This window comes from Triturus cristatus, chromosome 9 (genome assembly GCF_964204655.1).
Source record: "Triturus cristatus chromosome 9, aTriCri1.1, whole genome shotgun sequence".
In the NCBI taxonomy this organism is placed as follows: domain Eukaryota; kingdom Metazoa; phylum Chordata; class Amphibia; order Caudata; family Salamandridae; genus Triturus; species Triturus cristatus.
Genome location: NC_140592.1, coordinates 560675256 through 560696831, shown reverse-complemented (window position 1 = coordinate 560696831; position 21576 = coordinate 560675256). Strand labels below are relative to the sequence as shown.

Below are 21576 nucleotides of genomic sequence, written 5' to 3'. Positions count from 1 at the left end.
ATATCAATGGTTTCAGAGTGAACGATCATTCATCATTAAGTCAAGTTAAAGTGTGTGTGTCCCACATATATTAATGCTCAATCCAGATACACAATACGAGATCCTAACGTATTAAGTGTGGGAGGAGGGACTATAGTGTAATGTATGGACCCAGACCATGATATAACGTGAGTCATGGCGAAAACGCTTGTATATCGTGGTCGGAGGATGTTGTATTCTATGGTCATTGATCCTTCTATCGTGTCAGCTGTAGCCAGGGGATATCATCATTGAGACCCTTCTCATGGGTACGGAGGCGGTAGACCCATCGTTGCTCTCTAAAATGAAGGTTTTTTGTGAGGTCAGACTTCTCTTTTCTCATGACCTCTAGTATGGTCCAACTGAGGTCTGTTTCTTTGTGGTTTGCTTCGGAGAAATGCCGAGTCAACTTAGTATTGGTTTTTTTGCACCTGATCGTACTTCGATGTTCGTTGATACGAGTTCTTATCTTCCTAGTCGTCATTCCTACGTATTGGAGCATGCAGGGACATGTTAGAAGATACACAACATTCTCCGTGTTGCAGTTACTGAATGTGTTGAGCTTCCAAGGTTTTCCAGTGCCTATGTCTACCTCTTTGGTGTTCTTGGTGAGGTTGCATGAGTTGCACATACCACAGGTGAAATGACCCACTACACGTGGTTGGTCCCAGAGTCTAGGTTGTTCAGTGTCCTCCATTGTAGTCATCTGGGCATGTACCAGCTCGTCCCTGAGGTTTCTGTTGCGTTTAAATGCAAAAAGGGGGGCTTCCCATTGCTTCCCTGCGCTGTTCAGTATATGCCATCTCTTTTGGATGATTTTTTGAATAGAGTTCGATGCTGGTGTGAATGTAGTGAAACATACTTGTCTATTTGTTTTTACTTGCTCAGTGTCTTCCAATAGGGCTTCTCTGGGGTTGTTGCTTGCTCTTTTATTGGCCCTCTTCACCATCTTTCTGGGGTAGTTACGTGTGATGAGTTTATTCTCGAGATGTTTCGCCTGTTCTTTGTAGGTCTCTTTTTCAGAACAGTTTCTTCTTATTCGTAGAAACTGACCTACCGGAAGGTTCTGTCTGAGGGCTCTTGGGTGATAACTTTCATATAAAAGTAAGCTATTCTTGTCTGTAGGTTTGTTATGGACCTTAGTTGAAAACCCTCTACCAGTGAGTGTGATGTCCAAGTCCAGAAAGATAGCGTGGTCCTTGTGGATGGAGTGTGTGAACTTGAGGTGTCTGTCTTGGGAATTCACCCAATGTACGAAGGCGGTTGCATCTTCCTCTGTTCCATTCCACACAATCAGTACATCGTCTATATACCGTTTCCAAATCTTGAGATGACTTAGAAACGGGTTCACCGGATTGTTAATAAAGTCATACTCAAATTGTTGGACGTACAGATAGGCCATACTGGGGGCAAAAGTGCTCCCCATCGAAGTACCTGTTACTTGATGGTAGATGGTCTGTTCATACTGAAAAAAGTTTTCTGTGAGGGCCAGTTCAGCACATTCCATGACAAAGTGTTGGGGGGTGATGAAATCCCATTGCCTGCGCAGAATGATGTTCTCTACGACTTCCAGTGTTCGTTGTTGGGGTATACTCGTATACAAGGCTTCGATGTCCATAGTTATAAGCCAGTCGCTAACGGGATCTGTCTCCAGATCTCTTAGGAGGCAGAGGACATCTTTAGTGTCCCTTAGATAGGATGGGGCCTCCTTCACAATTGGCCGCAGGAACCAGTCACAAAATTGTGATAGAGGTGCCAGCACAGACCCAATCCCTGATACGATGGGTCTCCCTGGGGGGGCATCCGGTTCTTGTGGATTTTTGGGAGGATGTAGAATCTTGGCATCCTAGGTTCAATATTGGTCAAGAAATCTGCTTCTTGTCTCGTAACCCAATCGTTGTTGAGTGCTTCTTCCACTATGTTCTTTATTTTAATCATGATTCGTTTAGTGGGATCTGTTCGGTGTATGGCATAGCTATTGGTGTCTGCTAGCAATCGTAGACACCCGTCCTGGTACATCGTGCGATCCAAGAGGACTGTGGCGCCCCCTTTATCCGCTGGTTATAACGATGTTGTGGTTATTTTTGAGTGTTTGTAGGGCCGTACGTTCTCTCCCCGTCAGGTTATTGAACCCTTTGGTGTTTAGGAAATCTATGTTCTCAATGTCTCTGAGTACAGCCTGTTCGAATGCAAGTACTTCACACGAGATATTCTGAATAGGGGGTTGGAAGGTTGATTTTTTGCGTAGCCCTGTTGATTTCCTGCCGTCTTCAATGGTTTCTGTTGTGTCGCCAAAGAAGTCGCGGAGTTTGAGTTTGCGAAAGAATTGGGCCAATTCCATATTTAGGCTAAAGGGGTCATTTCTCGGCGTGGGAACAAAGCCCAGACCTTTCCAAGTGGAGCAGCTCTCACAGGTTGTATTATGAGTGTTCGCATGACGAACTGGACAATGTGTCTGTATTGCCTGACTATTTCTTTATACAGTGTATGCACTTCCCCTACTGGGAGTGTGTCTGTCTCAGGATGTGGAGTGTAAGCCGCTAAGACCAGCCATGTCGCACCGCCAATGCTGAGCGGACCGAGTCTTGCGGCTGAAGTTGTGTGATTTCACTGGGGGTGAGTGTTTGACTTGCACTAACGCTCCGTCCATCATCCCCTTTGGTATCGCTTTGTTCGCCCTAAGTTGGCAGGGTATGCCCAGACGTGGGTCCCTTGCTCACTTTGCCACTGGATTCAAGATAGCCTGGCTGACGAGGGTTATGAACCCGAAACCGGTCCCAGGATGCTTGTTTCCGGTCCAGGGAAGACATGGCTTGGGAGTTTGGGCTGGACTGTTCCCATGAGGCACAGGGTCAGACTGATTTGCATATGGCCATGTGTGAACTGGGGTGGTGGAGTGAGCTAAAGAATGATGATGGATTAAACCCAGATCAGTTGACTGGGGTGAGTGTTTGATTTGCTCTAACGCTCCGTCCATCATCCCCTTTGGTATTGCGTTGTGTGATTTAGGGCACCTTTAAACCAGTTTTTATGTTGCTGGTAAGTTAACGGAACTTTAATGTCCTCATATAGGATGTATTCTTCTAGTGGATCCACTTCAATGTATTCATGGAATAAATATGTCTGTGGATCTGCAGGTGGAAATTTTAACCAGTAATGGAATACCTCTGATCCGAACACCTCGTGTGCCTCAATCACGGAGGTAACATGGTCACCTGTTTCAGGTAATCCATGTTCTACTAATTTAGTTACTGCCTGTCTGCAGTTTTCTGTAATATTAAGAGCATTTGCTAATTCTTCTTCTTCTGAACCTCCACTGGTAGTCGCAGGTTCATTAATTTTGAAAGGAGAAGAAAGTAAAGGTTTTTAAGAGGTAGGGTTTAGCACAATATTGGGAACCTTTTATCCTTACAAACTTGTCTAAAACCTTTAGCCAATACACAGGGTGTACCTGCCTAGCTGAGGCAGATTATCCTTCCCACTTCAGACGTCTCTGAAAAATGCGAGTAGGGTTGTCTGAGAAAGAACGACTGAACTACTCATATATTACTGTTAATATAAGAACCAAACCAACGTTGGTGGTGCCATATCGTGTAGTTCCTTGGACCCCCAGTACCTGATGTTTTGGATGACATAAACTGAGTGCTTGGTGTGCAGACACTCTGGACACCCCCACAGGATGAGTCCGCCGTTAGACCAGCTAGCTCTTCGATGCCACTACCACCCCCCTGTAGTCTACATTGGTGTGTATAGTTTCTGGCAACCACCGAACATGACAACCCTGATTCCTCATATATCGTGGAAACAATACGGTATCTTTCCCTCAGTCACTCGTGCTTACTTTTCTCAGAGTACACATAGAATGACGATTGGAACGGTTTCAATAAGTATTTATAAGTCAAGTGTCAGTCTAGTGTGGAACATATATGCTGCAACAATCAAAAGACGGGAGCAGACAAATGTGATCGCTAGCACCAATATAGTAAATACATTTCTACTATAGTGCTAATAAAATGAATAAAACCAGATTATATAAAACAATAGCATTAGCGTACTCCTACGATGCGTATCCTACCTAAGTGTACCTAGCCTAGAGATATAGGTGAAGCATGTGCATGTAAGTACTAATGTGATCCTAATGGATCCTAATGGAGCCAAGAATTCCACAGGGAAGTACTATCCCCTCACCTGATGGTTCTGAATGAAGGACCCGTCACTACCTCGAGGATGGCACCCCGCAAGGGATGTCAGGTTTCTGCTTATCGAAGGCTCAGCCTGCAGAGTCTCGGTCCAGCCTGGAAGGAATTCTCCTCTGTTTTCTATGGGGGGAGCGATGGTCTTTTATACCAAAGTGGTCACTCCGGGGTTTTTCTAGAATTTATATGTTTTGAAAACATTCACTAATCCCTCGTTAATACTTTTCTAAAAAAAAAAATAAAAAAAAATAAAAACAGGCATGCACAGCTGGCTGTTGGCCATGGATGAAAAAAGCAGGGAACCTTGTACAGAATAAATCTGCCATGCCTGGGGACATGTTTATTTACGTCAGGTACAGGGATGAAGATAGGATGCCAAGAGCCGCTGTCGGAAAGACAAAAGGAAGCTATTAGGTTAAAGGTCACCTATGAAGAACCGTTATGTCGTATTGGAAGGGACAAATGTATGTAATTCGTATGTACATGATAGGACAACCTTAAAGGACATGACAGTTTGTTCTGCAAAGGACGCCTCAAAGCTCTACTAGATGGTGCCAGTTGGTAAAAGATCCAAGTCCTTCAAGAATTTAGAACAAGTCAACTCTATATTCTCTAGAGCCAGGGACTCCTACCTTTTTTTGTAATAAGAGCTACTTATGTTGACTGAAATTCACCCCTAGCTACTGACCTTATTGTTGTTGTAATCGTGATCACATCAGACAAGTTTAGATTAGTGACCACCTCAGGCCAGATTGTTAGTGGTGAATACTCACGGCATAAAGCAAGGTTGCCAGCAGTAATGTAAAAATGCTTTTTTAATTGGGAATGCCTATACAAGGATATTATATAACGCCAACAGCTGCAATACCTCTGCCATCAAGATAATAATAGGAGTAATGAATCTCCCCAGTGCTTTAAGTTTATTTTGGAAATTCAACAATTTTTCTCCAAATGTCATCCTTGAGTTCTGAAAATACATGCATATCTACCTAAAATACATGTTTTTCAGTTTTGTTATACATATATTATTTCAAAGTTTAAAATGTAGTATGCTGGGCTGACAGTAGAGCTACATGCAGGTAGCTGGTGAGCTACCAGTAGTTCACAAACTACTCGTTGGAGATGCCTGCGCTAGAGATTCCCGAGTCGGCAGCGCCTAGTCAGTTTCATGCACCTTGATTTTGTGATCTCTAAATACTATATTCTTTTCCATGGCAAGTATTTCCCACAGCCTGCCCAGCCAATAGTCTAAGCTTGGTGATGTACTTTCCATGCAGAGAGCTAAAATTGTTTTTATCGTCATTAACTATTGAACCTGTGATCTGCTTTCCTCTTACTGATTTGTTGGACCTCTACCCTTGGTTTTGTAGGCCGAGGAGCACTACCCCTGGATTCCTAGGAATCTGGATTCCTAAAGCCAGTTCAATTTCTGATAGTATTGTATCCGAGTATCGGTGGAGCTTTGGACACAACCACAATAAGGGTAGAAAGGATGCCAGTTGCTCCAGACCCCCACCAGCACAGATGAGATTTCGATTTATCCAGAGCAGATTTTGATTTTCCCATTCTGCTATCTTGTCTGGGTATTTATATCAATGAGTGAGGATCTTGTATTGGGTTTCCCATGAAATTATTTTGGGAGCTGAGGTGCAAGCTTTGTCATAAATGTGCACCAACCTACTGAGAGATAGTCACACTCGTATCCCCTTCTTTTGTCTCTGACCTGGTGTTTTCTCAATCGCAGTGCGCCCCAGAAGGTGTTTATAAGTAATGTATATTAAATGTTTGCTGTGGGATCTGTGTTTTAGCCATATTTTTAAGGAGGTAGGTGGGAGGTCTTGTGGCTCCTCGTTTGTTTTGCAGATGTAGAGCCCAGTGGTGGACCTGTATGTATGCAAATATGTCTTGTTCGGGGGGGCTTACACTGTATTTTAATGTCTTTAAAAGGTTTTATCGTAGCGTTCCAAAACAGTAAGCCTATCATGGCACACTGGTTTAACCACCAATTTTGGAAATAATATTTATCTATAGTCGGAGTAAGGTCTGAGTTAAAGTGTATAAACAGATAGGTTGAAAACCCCATGCCCCTAGCCACCCGGTGCCAAATTGCAAAGGTAACTCTTGTGACTGGGGAGGAATGTAAGCCCCAGCCATTGAACTTGGTGTAGCCAAGGAACCTGCTACAGTGAGATTGCAAAACCATTGTTTATAAACTTCTGTGCTTTCCCAGTCTACCAGGTATCTTAAGTGAGCAGTTCAATAATAGGACAAAATGTGCGGGATCACCAAACTTCCCTGCAGCTTGGGCGATTATAGCATCCTGCTTGCTATCAAGGGAGTCCTTCTGTAACAGATAAACTAATGAATTTCAGACTGCAACTTCTGTAGCACTATACCCAGCACTGCCAGGGCTATGGTCTGAAATACATGTACGATTCTAGGTAAAATGTCATTTTTAGTTACAGCAGCTCTTCATCCCTACGCTGACAACCTGGGATGAAACCTACAGACTGATAACTTACCTGCTTTGAGCAATATTTTTATTTCGTTTCCAAGAGTGCGTGTCCCGCTTTGTGTAGGTCAAAGGCTTTAAGTTGAGCATGCAAGACCAACAGTTTACACCAAACCTTGTGTGAGGAAGTGCGCTTATGCTTCTTTTCCAAATTAACAATTGTATAGCTGAGCTTTTATTGGTGCTCTTTTATCTAGTCTGATTCTTTTCATATGTGCCTCTTCTGAAATAAAAACACCCCTGAAGATCACTTAAAGAGCATCCCATTCCATAGCAAATTGGATTTCTGGTCTATCGTTTTCGGCTAAGCGATCCTTGATGGTAGGACTGTGTTTAAAGTAAGTTTTAGATCTGGCTTGACAACTTTAGCTGTCTGCCAGACTCTTGTAATGAAAACAAATGAATAATACATATTTTCATTAAAAAAGGGGCTTTGGGACGTCAATCTTCAGCCATTGGCATATCTGTGTGTAAGAATGATCTTCAATAAGTTCAGCAGGCAGATTTAGTAGAGAAAGTCCCTTTATTAAGTATAAAGGTAACAGAGACCCCATCCAACGCTCAGGACTGCAACTGCTTCACATCAGATGCTCAGCTCCCATAGCAACCCCAGAGTTCCACATTCCATCCCATGTTAAAGAACCACTCATGCTCATCTAAGACACTACATTACCTCCCCCTTTATACAACAACATAATACCCCACAAGATATGAATAAACACAGATAAGAAACTCCAACACAAGTATAATTCAACCACTTGTTCTCTGCAAAAATACTTGATTGTGCGACTAAACATAATCTTGCAACCTAGCAGGACGTCTGACATCCCTATGAGGCCTCACTTTCACATCTACAATGGGCATAGATGAAGTTGAGTTATCAGATGGACGTGAGGTTGATACCCCCATAGGCATACATTTAGACACTCTATTGAGATTCCATACCCTATGGTCACTGGTCTTAACCGCATTCTTAAAGAGCTTGATGACCTTAAAAGGTTTGCTAAATTTGGAGCACCCTGTATCGAGACGGGGCGACTTGATTTTTATCCAATCACCCACAGACACCACTGTTTCTTTTGTAGCTTTGCGACCATCAAACCAAACTTTACGCTTCTCTTGTACTCTCTTCTCCTTCTCCTTCCACCCTTCAATACAGCCAACTTTCTCATCAACTAATGTTCTTTTTGTCAGAACCCATGAAGGATAAGTTTCCACATTTGGCACTCTTCCCCGGAAAAGTCTAAAGGGCGACACACCTGTCGAAGAATGAGGCGTAAACCTATATTCCCTCACTTTTTTTTTTATAGCCTGTTCCCAGTTGTTGCCTGATATAACAGCTTGCTGTAAACATTCTTTCAAGACTTTTACAAACCTCTCAACCAACCCATTGCATTCGGTATGATAGAGAGCTGCCCTTTTGTGTCTAATACCTCTTGAAGACAAAAACTCCTCAAAAGCCCTTGAAGTGAATTGAACCCCATTGTCTGACAACAATGAAGAGGGAAAGCCTTCCCTCTCAAATACCTCATCTAGAAAATTAATTACTACCTGAGATTCCACTGAGTTTACAATCTTAATTTCAGGCCAACGTGAGTGCATATCCATACACACTAGAACATACCGATCACAAGCATTCCTTCTTACAGGGCCCAGAATATCTATGGAAATATCACACCATGGTCCTTCAGAGGGTTCCCTTTTGACCATGGGCTGCGTCCTGCATTTCAAGATCTTATCACTGCTGGCACACTCCAGACAATTTCTAACAACCCTTTCCACATGGGTGTCAACGCCAGGCCACCAATAAACTTGTCTTATTCTCTCCTTCGTCTTAACAATCCCCATGTGACTAGAATGAGCCCGTTCAAGCAAGCAACTCCAAAGTTCCCGAGGAGGAACCAATTTGCTACCTCTCATAAGAATGCCATCTACCACAGCTAATTCGTCTTTGACCTGCCAGAACCCTTTAAGTTCATCACTGCAATCTTTTTTATCAAACCAACGACCTAAGACCATAGCTATAACTCTCTGCAACACCTCATCATTGATCACTGACTCTTTCCAGACCCTTTCAGAAACGATGCCCTCACTAACAAGACAGACATTAACTTCCTCATTAAGTTCATCACCATCAAACCAATCACTCCCCCCTTGGGCAGTATCCATAACCGTTTCATCACATGCATTTCCCAATCTGGACAAGCAATCTGCTAAAGTATTACTGGCTCCCGGAAGATAGTTCACCACAAAGTTAAATTCCTGTAGCGCTACTACCCATTTTCTAATTCGGTGAGACACCAGATCAATACCCTTTTTTGAAAAGACTTCTTTCAACGGTTTGTGGTCACTTAACACAGAAAACTGACATCCCCACAGAAACTTACGTATGGTCATATCAGAGAATTTCCCTCACGACCTCTATTAATGGAAGACAAATTAATTGTGAAAGGGAAACACAAGGGCCTACACGGTAGTGATACAAAACACAGAAATTTTTTACAATTTTTTACTTTTTTATTTTTTATCATTTACCATTTTATATTTTTCATGAGAAATTCAATATATTTCTTTTTCTTGTCACAAAAATATGATTTAAACTTTTAGATTTCACTGGCTAAATGCATTACAGTGAATGTACATCATATTGGTTAATAACTAACAGTAGTCCCTGGGACAACCTAATATAGATCACAAAGGATCTGTATCATCCCACAATCACATCTACACACATGCCACATCGTTCCACATTCATACACAATTCATAAAAGCATTGAAAAAAAGGCATAATTTTTTAATATCGTTAATTGAATATTGGAGGTACAAGATACATAATAACCTCCTGTGACTAACAAAACAACTGCAGGAGCAGAATAGTAATGTAAGGTCAATGGTCGACGCGTTTTGATGGCGTAGGTGCCACCTTCATCAGGACCACAGATGTATTCAGAAACGATAAAGCCCAGGGAATACCTGAAACAACATATACATAAAAAACATTTTTTATTCGGTGGCCCAAAATTCCCTATAAATTTAAGAAATCCTCACAAGTTAGGTGATCACTAAGTGTGCAAATAGAAGAGGAATTTTTACAAACAAGAAAAAGAGCGGAAAAAGGAAAGTATACAACAGACAGAGTCTTATTAGGGTGAAATAACTATCACCACTACAACGTTGGACACTCTACGTTTTAAGCTCATATGTTTAGACTACGTAGAGGTAGCGGTTTGTTCCAGGACATGTCTCCACATGAGAACAACTCGTCTCAGAGCAGGATACAATACCACCACCAATAGAAACGTGAAACACCACGTGCACCACCAGCATGACAGTCCTCTATGCCATACCTAAACTCCACCGCTATAAATAAAAGCAGGGAAACGGGAAGCTTACTTGTTTTTAAAAGATATTCTGTTCAAAATGCCTCGTCATGTACTCGATAGAAGGAATTCATAAGTCTGTCAACAAAGTACATAAACTCATAACTTGACAATTTTTGGCAAGGTCACAGTCTCTAAAAGTGTATATCCAGATATGATTCTCTGGAAGGCCAGGGGAACTAAATGTAGTATTATTTTTCTACTTGCACTAAACGGTGGCAAACACTATCAAGATTAGTTAATCTGCTATTACGTTAGTGTAATACCACTTCTAAATTAATTTCTACAGGATTTGTGTTTCCGGTGGAAACATAACTAACGTATTTAGCAAGTGAGTATATCACAAATAGTATTCCTGTAGAAATATGTCCACACTTTAATAACCTTGCCACCATCTACTATTTCTGTTTAAACAGATTTATTGATATAAATCAATATGTACATATCCAACCTAATAAGGGTACTAATTATATTCCCAATCGTATGTTCAATGGTTAATACTTTTATCCTACTTCTACGAAACGGTACTTTAGATAAGACGGTGTTTATTCTAAAAGAACTTTTCTAATAATTAGATGCTGACCTTTTAATCAAAGTTCGGTCCCGGAGTCGTATTCATGACCAATTATTCACCAGAATTTGCGGCCGTTATCCTGTCACATCTAGCAACACCTAAACATTAGATAGATTTGAAAGTGAAGTAACCATTTATTTGTCAGATCGAGTTTACAAAAGAAATTGCAGGGATGTAATGAATACTACCACCTCGTTATAGGCAGAATAGGCGCCAAAAAGGCTTACCTTTTATACTAAAAATCCTTTTCATCCAAAAAACGTATGGGTATACCAGAAATAGCGGTGCGGTAATACGCCCTCAAGTCGCCAGTCCCAGTCAAATATATTCGGAACTATGTTGTTAAGCTTTCACTCGGGGACACGTTACATCTAAAAAAGGTCCCAACAAAAAAGGATTAATTACAGTGATCTAGTTTACTTTGTGCCAAATAATATTAACTAATCAAAAATACAAAGAGATGTAGCGACACGAGCACCTCCCTGTCGGTAGGTTTATATTTTTAACGGCTTACCTTCTCTTTAGAATCCCTTCACCGTCAAGTGTTTCTCAGCCCCGTAGCCTTCCGGGTAGACCACCGATAGCCGTACGGCAATACGCGATGACGTTGAGGACACCAAGCTAATATATTCATTGCTGGCCATTCACAACGGCGCAGCCAACAAGTAGGCGGAGTATGATTAAAACATCAAGTAGAAGAAAGAGGACTGTCTTACATCGTATGTCAGCACCATTTTGGAACGGGTATTATGTGACCATTCATTGGCGCTTGTTGAAGCACAACTTTATTGTACCATACTAGTTGACAAGAGACATGTTAGTAATTATGAGTTTAATTTGAATCAGATTGGTACGTATCACCCATACGATTCGTACGAAACGGGCATGTGGTATAGAATACCAATGCAGAGAGGTTATATACTCTGCAATGTTACGAGGGACAAAAAGGCGGGTTAAGAAGGACCCGCATAGTGCACAATAGTGTCAGTAATTATTCACAAAAAGGAGACTTATACTAGAAAGACACTCATAAAAGAGCAGAAGATCAGACAGTGTTGCAACACTGCCAACTCAACGTGTAACACCGTGGAAATAACTATCTCATAAAGGGTCATTGCTGATTTGAAAGTTAAAATCATAAGGGAGTAGCGAAGGAGCTTATTTACGCTACACAAATAATTTTACTAGGACAAGAATTGGTGGATAAAAGATAGTCCATACTGCTTATCATTATATTCATATTACTACCATACTTGTAGAATACAAGTTCTCCCAGTATACTCTACAGAGCCTGTCAGAGTTGACTGAACCTCTTCAGTGAAAGTGGACCAGCGAACCAAGTACCACGTACGCTTCTGATATATTAACAACCTCACCAAGACTGAGTCACAAGCCATTGTATATCCAGGTTCAAACCTTTTCTGACACTATTAAAAGTAAAAATCCAGAAAGTTTCACGTTGTTTGCGGATAGTTTCCATTGGTATCCCTGCTTTACTCTGTATTTTTTCCAAAATCAGCCATTTAAATTCACTTTCTGAATGGTCTTTGTCGATACAGTGTTGTACAAGCGGAGCTGTGGTTTTCTTTGTACGTATAGCCGATTTGTGCTCACTATATCGGATACGAAATTCTCGTGCGGTTTCTCCGATATATGCTAAACCGCAGGGGCAGAATAACATATATACAATGTTGTGACTTCTACAATTGGTTAAGCATCGCAACTTGACACATTTTCCTTCATATTGTACGGTGTCTGTGACCATAGCACTATCGCAAGCATGACAAGAGCCACATTTGTGATTTCCTAGAATCAAAGGCAGACCTGTTATGGTTAGTTGACGTGCTGCGATCGGTTGGATTGGTCTAGTGTGCACTAGAAGATCGCGTAGGTTACGGTTTCTGCGATACGCTACCAATGGTGGTTCCAGCTGGGTTTCATTTTCATCACTGTTTAAAATTTTCCAATTTTTCATAATGATGTTTCTGATCTTATAATTCAATGAAGAATGGTTGATGACACATACCACTTGATCTTTAGATGTACGAGCAGTGCCTGTTAATAACGCCTCTCTGTCATAATATTTGGCCCTTTTATAGGCATGTCTTATCAACCTATGTGGGTAGCCTCTAGCCAGAAGTCGTACCCGAAGGGCATCTCCATGTCTATGGAACTCACGCATGTCAGTGCAGTTACGCCTGATGCGCAGAAATTCTCCAAAAGGGATTGCATCTCTTTGGCTCGTTGGGTGAAAACTATGGTAGTGTAATATGGTGTTCTTTGCAGTCGGCTTTCTATATAGACTTACCTCAATGATGTTGTTTGACCCTGAAATGAGAATGTCCAAAAATTCCACTTGGTAGGCACTACTTTTGGCTGTAAACTTTAGATTACAGTCACTTGCGTTAAGCCAAAGTATAAATTCATTCAGGGATTCATTTGTGCCCGACCAGATGAAAAAAATATCATCTATGAAACGTCTCCAGCCGACGACATTATCAGAGAAGGGAGCAGCCTCATTAAAGATGTTCTTAAGTTCCCATTCTCCCATGCAAATATTGGCCACACTTGGAGCACAAGATGCTCCCATGCTGGTGCCCTTGATTTGTTTGTATGTGGAACCTTCAAACTCAAAGAAATTGTTCATGAGCACCACTTCCAAGCATTCCAAAATGAACGCATCTGGTCTTACACCTGGTGTTCTAAGTAAGCAGGGCTGCAACAGATTGTAACGCTTGATACTGAGGGATGTTGGTATACAAAGCCTCAATATCAAGCGTCACTAATATATGTTGATTGCAATTAAATGGCATGCCCTCAATCTTGTTGATCATGTCCCCTGTATCGCGAATAAATGAGGCATAATTCTGTGTAAGGGGACAGAGATAAGAATCCACAAATTTGGATAAGGGCTCAGTACTGGAGCCAATGGTGGAAATGATGGGGCGCATGGGAGGATCCACTATATTCTTATGGGTTTTAGGTAATCCATACAAAGCTGGGGTTTTAGGGCAGGATTTATTCAGAAAGTTATACTCCTCTTGGCATATATCACCACGGTTCAAAGCTTTGCTCGTGATGTCTAAGATGATCCCCTTAAATTTAGATAATTCCTTGGGGTGAGATTTAGTATAGTGCTCGGGTACAGCCAACATATTGGATATTTTCTCACAATATTGATTTTTGTTCATAATTACTATACCACCACCTTTATCGCAAGGCTTTATTACTAGATCTTTATTCGACTTAATACCACATAATGCAGTATTTTCTGAAGGGGTGAGATTGTTGTGTGCAAATGGTGGCTTTTTAGTAACACGTTCTATTTCTTTAAGGACATTCTGCTCAAAGATGTTGACCTCAGGGCCTACCATATCAAGGGTGGGGGTGAACTGTGATGGAGGTTTACATCTAGATTGATTATCAGTGTCTTCAGTAGGAGGACGGTCTAGAAAAAACTTTTTTAACCTAACTTTTCTGAAAAAAGAGAATAGGTCTTCATGCAATTTGAACAAATTCGGGCGAGTGTAGGGAACGAAGGATAAACCCTTACTCAGCACAGTGCGTTCGTCATCTTCGAGGGTGGTAGAAGAGAGGTTAAAGATAGGCATGGTGTCATCGCCTCCCAGTCCCACCTTTTCACCTCCTAGCGCCAGTACTGTTGGTTGCGAGTCTTTAAGTAGGGTTGTTGATTTTGATGTTGAGGGGCCATCGATTGAGAATCCTCTCTGTTCGGTGCCCACCTCCTGTTCCTGCCTCTGAATCGGCCTCTCGATAAAAAAGGGGACTGGCCACGGAATGATTGTTGTGCCATCCGTCTGCCTCTATATGAGCCATACTGTCCACCTGGTGTCTCCTGTCCATTATCAATATCCGAGTCTGAGGAATATGTGTCCGAAAAGTTCACTACTCTTCTTCTAGGATTGTAGTTATTATACCCTTGTCGATCTTGATTTTGGTTCCAATCTTTGTAGTATGTTGCATTGAGGTAGGGGTATGCTTTTTCCTCTGTATACCATCTGATGTCCTTTTTTAATTTTTCTGTTTTTTTATTAGTAAGGTAGATGTCAAAATCTTTCAGTTCGGAGTCTACCTTTTCAAGTTTGGTACGTATGGACCAATAGATCGCTAGAGCTTCCCTCTCAATGACCGAATAATTGAACTCTGCATCTCTCAAAGGTCTAGACAAGAACAAAATAGTCTTGTCCTCACCTACCCCTTTTTGTAAAAGGACTGCTCCAAGACCTTTTGAGCTAGCATCAGTCATCAAGTAGGAAGTTTTCTTGGGATCAAAGCTACCTAATTCTGGAGCTTTGTAGAGTAAAACTTTTACCTTCTTAAACTCTTCATCACATGCGTCACTCCACACAAACCCAGACACTTTTTTTAACAGATTTCTCAAATGTTCCGTTACAATGGCCAGATTAGGAATGAATTTATGATAAAATGATGAAATAGTACTAATCAGGTCTGGTTTGGGTTTAATACCCTTGGATGACAGAAGATGCCCCAGATATTCGATTTCTGCCACATTGAAGCGACACTTGTCTTTCCTTAGAGTGAGACCTGCATCACCCAACTTTTTTAAGACTGCCCTCAATCTACTATCATGCTCCATAGTATCCTTTCCGAACACAAGTACGTCATCTTGGTAGATTCTCACTCCCTCTAGACCCTTCAAAATCCGCTCCATAACCCTCTGAAATACTGAGGCGGCCGAAATGAGGCCAAAAGGCATTCTTAAGAATTTAAAGGTGCCAAAAGGCGTTACAAATGCAGTGAGATCTTGGGATAAGGGGTGCAATTTTATTTGATGGTAGGCAGAGGTCAAATCAAGGGAGGAGAAGTGTTTAGCATTATTCAGCGAGCATAACATCTCGCTGATGTTCGGTAGAGGGTAGTGATCAACAATTACCGCCTTATTCAATTCTCTCAAGTCCACACAGAGCCTGGCCTCCCCATTGGCCTTGCGGGCCATAACTATGGGAGAAAGCCATTCCGTGGCCTCTACCTCTTGTATGATGCCATTGGTTACTAATTTGTCAAGTTCCACTTTCATAGATTCTTTTACCAAAAGTGGCACATTCCGAACCTTAGCGACTTTGGGGAGCATATCATGTTTAACTTTGATGTGATGGTAGCAGTTCTTGAGGCATCCCAGTTTTGCCTCAAAAACCTCAGGAAATTCCTTGACCCATGATTTACATTCCACCCCAACTTGACTTACAGCCGGAAACTCTTTTAAACAGACAGAGGGATCCTTATTAGGATCCAAAAATATGTGTAAGTCACGCTGATGGAACCAGCTAATGAGGGAATCTCCCTTCATGGATACATACACTTTCCCCGGAATGATTCTGCCTTTAAAGTCAATGGTGCCCCAAAAACACCCTAACAGATCAATAATTTCCCCACCATATCCTCTCGGTTTGATATCAGGCTTTGACAGTCTTACCCTCTTTGCCAAATGTTGTTCAAAAAAGGATTTCGGAATCAAAGTCACCTTAGCTCCCGAGTCAAATAACATCTTTATAGGAGCATCGTTAATAAGAACAACCTCCATCGGGCCATCACAACCAGACGATTTGATTTGACAAATATTCGTTATATCCGAATCAGAGTCTGGTTCATAAAGATCTACTTCCCTTACTTTTTTAAAATCTTTTCCTGATCTACAACATTTTGTAAAATGGCCCTTTCTCCCACATGCACTACATGAGGCTTTTAACCCAGGACAACCTTTAAAGTTGGCCATGTGACCTGGATTGCCACACCTAAAACACTTGCCAGAGAATGACTTGAACGCAAGTGGTTTGATCTCAGATTTGACAGAGGTATTATCTTTAGAATTTTTTTCTTTTTCGACAACTAAAACACTTTCACCATTTGTTTTCTTAACATTATCATTTTTACGTATGGTGTCTACACATGCCTTGGAATGTTCATGAGTTTTTGCAATTGTAAGAACCTCATGTAGAGATGGGTTGTCCTTCTGCCACAGGTTATCACGGGCTTTGTCTATGTTACAGCCCAACATAAACTGATCACGAAGGCGTTCATCCAAGGATGCAGCAAAATTACATGTGGCAGCAAGTTTGCGCAATTGAGTAATATATTGTTCCACCGACTCCTCTTCCCTTTGCATTCTCCTTCCGAAATGATATCTTTCAAGAACAGTACTGCTCTTTGGAAGATAGTGTAAATCTAATTTTTTTATATAAATCTCAAATTCATTTAGGCCTGTAGCATCCCCATTCGAGAGGTCAGGAAGATGCTCAAACACTTCCTGACCCTCAGAACCTAAGCAGTCATTAACAAGGAAGTTTTCCTTTCAGCACTGAGGGAGGTGCCACACACCCTCGCATAATGAGTAAATACCTTTTACCACTTTAACCATGGAAGAACTGGATCACCAGGGGATGATAAGAAAAAGGGAGGTGCAGTTACATTTTGCATTGTTAAAATACAGTGGTATGCCAAAGAGAGAAGAAAACACACAACTTATTATCAATATTTTGAAGATGTGCACTTTCTTTCTGCCCCTTTTTTTTTTTTACAATAAACTAATCAACTTTTATATGTCAGCGCCGATGAAAAATGACACACCAATGTACGCCCTGAAGCTGTGCGTGTCAGCGCGCTGAATATTGGAGAAGCTGTGTGTGTCAGCGTTAACTCTACATGACACACAGGAAAATTGAAGAACTGTATGTCAGCGCCGATGAGAATTGACACACTAATGTACACCTTGAGGCTGTGCGTGTCAGCGCGCTGATTATTGGAGAAGCTGTGTGTGTCAGCGTTAACTCTACATGACACACAGGAACATTGAAGAAAGCTGTGCGTGTCAGCAACTGTAGTGCGCTCAGTGAGCAACGTACTCGTGAACTAACCAAAGACACGGAGCGCGTATCAGGGAGATAAGCGACACGCTTGAAAACACTTTACAGCTGTATGTGTCACCTGACGTTAACCCAATCCTCTGTGAATCAGGGATATGTAAACCAGATGACGTAGACTGAACAACGAGATCAGCGACCCACTTGAACACTCTTAGCAGCTGTAAGCGTCACCTGACATTCAACCAATCCTCTGTGAGCCCGGGACGTGTAGACGAGATGACGTAGACTGATTGACGTTGGTGAGACGTGCAGACGAGATGACGCAGACTGATTCACCAACGCTTTCAGGGAAAAGAATGTTTGCCTCCCGGATGCATCCACGCGGACATATTCAAAACGAAACACCACAGCACACGCCCAACGGAAACTCGGTAGGCTCCTTTAAATATTATAATTAGAAATCCCGACTCTCAAAGACTTTGAAGAGGAACCAAACATCCGTATGCATCCGGCCTCAGTAGTGACAGAAAGAATCTGGGACGGCGAGGTTTACACTCTCATGACGAAAAACGTGGAAAATACCCAAAACACCAAACGAACACACTCCTGAGTAGCGTAGGGAAATCCTCACACGTAGAGAGAGAGACTCACCAGATCCTTGCAAGATTCTTGAATGTCGGATGTATGGTAGCGTTGAAAACGTGGTGAACTTGGTAAATAAAGTCTTATGAAGGTGCTTCTCTTCCTTGAAATGTTGTTGAGGTCTCAGAAAACGAGTAGGGTTCTTTAATTCTCCATCGTCGCCAAATGTAAGAATGATCTTCAATAAGTTCAGCAGGCAGATTTAGTAGAGAAAGTCCCTTTATTAAGTATAAAGGTAACAGAGACCCCATCCAACGCTCAGGACTGCAACTGCTTCACATCAGATGCTCAGCTCCCATAGCAACCCCAGAGTTCCACATTCCATCCCATGTTAAAGAACCACTCATGCTCATCTAAGACACTACACTGTGTCATTCACATTCTGTTTTTGTCCATGACATCATAAAGCTTAGGTCAAACCACTACAGCCAGTGGTTCATCTACCTTGTGTGTGAAAGCATTTTATCTGATGAAATGTACACATCCACCTGAAATTGAGTGCCTCTTAAGTGTTGCTGTTTCTCCTTTCGCAGACGTGCAAAGCAGCAGACTCTGTCTCTGGGATGCAGTCAAGGGGCCATTTCCTCTTTCACCACCGCAGTGAGGGCAACGGCGGGCGCCGCAGGAATTCACTGTTAAGGGCGTGAGGGGACCGGCCCATGGGAACTACACCTCCCAGCATCCCTTGCCTCGCTGCCTCGCTTTGATGGCGTGCAGCATGCCTGGAGGTGTGATATCTTCGCCGCCAGCCTCCCGCAGCGCGGGATGCGCAAAGCAGCAGACTCTGTCTCTGGGCTGCAGTCAAGGGGCCATTTCCTCTTTTACCACCGCACCACCGCCGTGAGGGCAACGGCGGGTGCCGCAGAAAGTCACCATTACCGGCCGTGAGGGGAACGACCTACGGGAACTACACCTCCCAGCAACCCTTGCCTCGCTGCCTTGCTTTGATGCCATGCAGCGCACCTGGAGGCACAATATCTTCGCCGCCAGCCTCCTGCAGTGCGGGACACGCGCGGGCCGTGCCCGTCCTTGGCAGGGCAGAGCCACCCCCCTTTCATCTATCTGTCGGACTGGGCTGCATACCCTTCACAAACCAAAGGTACAGTGTCATACGTCTCTGACTCCCTTCCGGGTTTATGTCCTTATTTCCCTGTTGTGTTTGTATAGGTGCCTGGGACTCATTGTGACAAAATTGATTCAAATGAACATCTAACTTTGCATATTGTGGATAGCACAAGGAAATCAATGGAGGAAATGGGGGCAAGCAATGGCCCGCATGGGGGGTAGGGATGGGGAAAAAAGTTAAAAGGTCAAACAAACGTGTTGCTAATAATTGTGTGATGGACAGGATAGACACCCTCATCCACGAGTGCGAAGACATTTTAGGCACCGAAACACCAATATCTTCCACTAACACGCAATCATTACCCCAGAGTTCCACCTTACCATCCACACCTATCATTCCCCCAATGTTTTGTAAGCAGCCCAAGAATAAAGTATTGAAGCATAATGACGTAACACCACAAGAACTCACTGGGGCACAGACGATGGACCTTTCTACTAAAGATACACCTTCCCTTCCCATAACCTCGCCACTTAAAATCAGCCCACTTGGGCCTTTAGTCAATTGCACAAACAGGTTTGCAGTCTTGGCAGACATCACTGACACCCCGGTGGCCCAGATCACTTCACCACCGCCCGACCCCAATCTGTGAGTAGCGAGGAGGCGGATTTATCTTTGCAAGGACTATACCAGCTTATCGCCTCTCTCAGACAAGATATAGGAGCTATGAGAGCTAAGATCGACGAACTAGTCGATACGGTTAAAATTCTGAGCCCTAGTAACATCTCCCATAAGCATAAGCAGCCCCTATGCTCTGCGGTAGATGGGCGCCCACGTGCACAGCGATCTTTCTCCCGCTCAGGCTGAAAGAAATCAAACAGGTGGCCGACCACTCGCACCTTTCTCTACAAGGAATGATAGAGTTTTTTCTCCTTCCACCACTGGACAGTCTATGACCTTAAAACCTTGTTCCCGGAACTTAGTCTCAACGCAAACCCCTGTACATTCCACTACACCTAAAAGCACACCAGTAACAACGCACCCAGTGGGCCCTAATTTACCAAATGGGAATCATCCTCCGCACACCTCTCACTCAGAAGGGAACAAGATTTAAATGGCCAATGTCCCTAAATAAGATGCCGCGGCTGGTTACAAAATTGAGGATTCACTAATTAACAAGTGAATACACTGGATTCGTCATGTCATGGGATGTCGTTCTCTCATTCAGGAGGACATTGTCAGGGCCAGGAGATGTACGGCACGCACACAATCACTGGACCATATTGAGCTTACCCTGACCAATACCAACTTGGCAGAAAATCTTGTCTCACTTGAGTTCTGCACCTGCTTACCTGACTCATCAACAAGACAGCTTAGGCGATTCCCAGTAGCATTATCTTTTGAAAGATCAAGTGATAAGCACTTGACAGGGGCGATAAGCGGCTCGTCTTCTCTTGAATCTAATGATTGACTACTAAGTGAGATTCGGGTAGTGCAGCCGTTACAGGCTCTCCCCTCATCCACTGATCAAACCCCTCAACATGTATCAATTACAGCTTCATCCCATGACTTGGCCCTCTCCCGTCAGCTTAAAATCATCTTGTGGAATGTTGCTGGTCTCAGTAGCAAGCTACCATTACCCCATTGGAACGTTCTGGTTGAGGGCTACGACATCTGTGTTTTTCAAGAAACATGGAGCGAGGCTCCTCTATATAAACTGGGTTATAGCTGCTACCACACATCTGCCACCAAAGGTAAGGGTCGCCCCTTGGGAGGGCTGATTATAGGGGTCAACATTGCCCTCAATTGTAGAATTTCTAGTTGTCAAACTTTGAGCCCAGACATTGAGGCTCACCATTAAGGACTTGGGAGGGGGGCTAACACTGGACCTGTTCAATGTTTACATAAGGGGGACAGTCAGGGGACAAATCTCACCCGCTATCACGCTACTCGAACAAGGTTTATCCAATTGTTCGCCCCACTCTAGAGTAGTAGTTGCAGGTGATTTTAACAGCACTTTTGAGCCTCTCAGTACAAAAGACGTACTAGGGATAGAGGAGGAAGACAGTAAATGGGGTGTCCCCTCATTAACTAAACCCCCGGTAAAAAGATGGTCACAGATGGCTATTCAATTAAATGCACTCACCTTGGAATATGGGTTAAGGGCAGTGAATGGAAGGACCAGATCTGATGTCCAGGGAGCCTTCATCTATAATGTTATGTTATGTTATGTTAAATATATTTATAACGCGCAATAGTTACTCCGAGGAGTGTCCCAGCGTGAAACCAAATGAGGAGAACTAAAGTAAGAGGCTATGGAAACAAATGGGTTTTAAGGAGACGCTTAAA

At 42.7% G+C, this 21576-nt stretch overlaps 1 protein-coding gene across 2 annotated transcripts in view; it reads left to right on the top strand.

Annotated features, from left to right (window-relative positions):
• LOC146798285 (CLOCK-interacting pacemaker-like) overlaps positions 1 to 21576 on the top strand; it is a 217382-nt gene that overhangs the window by 137639 nt on the left and 58167 nt on the right. The window lies entirely within an intron of this gene.